The 2,551-nt window shown below is 44.8% G+C and overlaps 1 long non-coding RNA gene across 1 annotated transcript in view; it reads left to right on the top strand.

Moving 5' to 3' along the window:
* Nucleotides 1–2,551, top strand: part of LOC105503121 — a 16,165-nt gene that overhangs the window by 10,591 nt on the left and 3,023 nt on the right. The window contains exon 3 of the long non-coding RNA XR_001000436.1: nt 1,264–1,328. This is a non-coding gene — a long non-coding RNA (uncharacterized LOC105503121). The remainder of the gene's footprint in view (nt 1–1,263; nt 1,329–2,551) is intronic.

Below are 2,551 nucleotides of genomic sequence, written 5' to 3'. Positions count from 1 at the left end.
TGTGCCACCACACCTGGCTAATTTTTGTATTTTTTAGTAGAGACGGGGCTTTACCATGTTGGTAAGGCTGGTCTTGAACTCCTGACCTCATGTGATCCACCCATCTCAGCCTCCCAAAGTGCTGGGATTATAGGCATGAGCCACCACACTTGGCCAAATATTTTTGATAAGTATCAAATGCACAGTGCAGAACAAAATGTGTGTATGTGTGTATGCATGTGTATGTACACCTATATACTTTAATATACAGTACCCCATGTGAAGAAAAATAAGGGTACGTGTTATGCGCATAGTATTATGGTTGTTATTTTAGAGAATATATCTAGAAAGATAAATAAGAAAGTAGAAATAGTTCTTGCCTCTGGTGGGAAGTAGGACTATGTGTCTGATCAATAGGGAAGTAAGAAACACTTTTTTTTTTTTGAGAGTGAGTTTTTGCTCTTGTTGCCCAGGTTGGAGTTCAGTGACACAATCTTGGCTCACCGCAACCTCTGCCTCCCACGTTCAAACGATTCTCCTGCCTCAGTCTCCTGAGTAGCTGGGATTATAGGCATGCGCCTCCATGCCTGGCTAATTTTGTATTTTTAGTAAAGACAGGGTTTCTCCATGTTGGTCAGGCTGGTCTCGAACTCTCGACCTCAGGTGATCTGCCCGCCTTGGCCTCCCAAAGTGCTAGGATTAATTATAAGCGTGAGCCACTGCACCCGGCCAGGAACACTTTTTATTTTTGTACCTTTAAAATTGTGTACCGCCTGTGTATATAATCAATTAAAAACAAAGAAAAGCCGGGTGTGGTGACTTCTGCCTGTAATCCCAGTCCTTAAGGAGGCTGAGGCCAGCAGATCACCTGAGGTCAGGAGTTCAAGACCAGCCTGACCAAAATGGTGAAAGCTCATCTTTACAAAAATGCAAAAATTAGCCGGGCATGATGGCAGGTGCCTGTAATCCCAGCTACTTGGGAGGCTGAGGCGGGAGAATCGCTTGAACTTGGGAGGCAGAGGTTGCAGTGAGCCAAGACTGTACCTCTGCATTCTAGCCTGGGTGACAGAGCAAGTCTCTGTCTCAAAACAAAAACAAAAATGCGAAGGAAAAATGTACAAACAATTTCATGGAGTAGCAAGCATCGAGTTAAATGCAGTTGACCTTGAACAACACAGGTTTGTATTGCACAGGTCCATTTATACTCACATTTCTTCCACCTCTATCACCCCCAAAATAGCAAGACCAACCCCATCTCTTTTCCTTTCTTTTCCTCCTCCTCAGCCTACTCAGTGTGAAGGTGATGAGGATGAAAACCTTTATGATGATCCACTTCCGCTTAATGAATGGTAAATATGTTTTTTCTTACTTATGATTTTCTTAGTAGCATTTTCTTTTCTCTAGCTTCCTTTATTGTAAAAATACAATATATAATACATATCACATACAAAATGTGTGTGAATGGACTGTTTGCTATTGATAAGGATTCTGGTAAACGGTAGATTATTAGTTTTTTTGTTTTGTGACAAGGTCTCGCTCTGTCACCCAGGCTGGAGTACTGTGATGCAATCATGGCTCACTGCAACCGAAAACTCCTGGGCTCAAGCAATCCTTTTGTCTCAGCCTCTCCAGTAGCTGGGAATAAAGGTGCTTGCCACCATGCCCAGCTAATTTTTTTAAATTTTTGTGAAGACAGTGTTTCCCTATTGCCTAGGCTGGTCTTGAATCCTGAGCTCAAGCAGTCCTGCTACCTCAGCCTACCTAAGTGCTGGGATTATAGGCATGAGCCATGGTACTGGCCAGTAGTTAAGTTTTGGGGGAGTCAAAAGTTATACATACACAGATCGCTTGAGCACAGGAATTTGTGGTTACAGTGAACTGTGATCACACCACTGCACTCTAGCCTGGGTACAGAGCAAGACCCTGTCTCTTAAAAAAAAAAAAAAAAAGGCTGGGCATGTTGGTGGCTCATGCCTCTAGTCCCAGCACCCAGCACTTTGGGAGGCAGGAGGGAAGATTGCTTGAGGCCAGGAGTTCCAGGTGACTCTGGCAACACAGCAAAACCCTGTCTTTACAAAATAAATGTTTTTCTAAAAATTAGCCAGGCATGGTGGCATGCACCTGTATTCCCAGATACTTGGGAGACTGAGGTGGGAGGATTGCTTGAGCCCAAGAGTTCAAGGTAGCAGTAAGCTATGATTGTGCCACTGCACTCCAGCCTGGGCGACAGAGCAAGACATTGTCTTGGGAAAAAAAAAAAAAGTTATGCACAGATGTTTGACTGCATAAGGGACAGCACCCCTATCCTCCATGTTGTAGTCAAGTGAACTGTATAACTGGATAATGTGACAGTGACAGCAGGAGGAGGGGAATGGGGAGGGAGGGGAAGCCTACTTTGGATTGGGTGGCTAGGAAAGGCTTTTTTGAGCTGAAACCAGCATGACCAGAAGGAAACAGCCACATTAACACCTGGGGCTGAGCACGGCAGCTACTGCCTGTAATCCTGGCTCTTTGGGAGGCTGAGGTGGGTGGATCACTTGAGGTCAGGTGTTCGAGACCAGCGTGGCCAACA

The sequence above is a fragment of the Colobus angolensis genome, unplaced genomic scaffold, assembly GCF_000951035.1.
Source record: "Colobus angolensis palliatus isolate OR3802 unplaced genomic scaffold, Cang.pa_1.0 Scaffold83, whole genome shotgun sequence".
Lineage (NCBI taxonomy): Eukaryota > Metazoa > Chordata > Mammalia > Primates > Cercopithecidae > Colobus > Colobus angolensis.
Note: the sequence above shows the minus strand (reverse complement) of the source record. Positions and strands in the feature narration are given on the sequence as shown.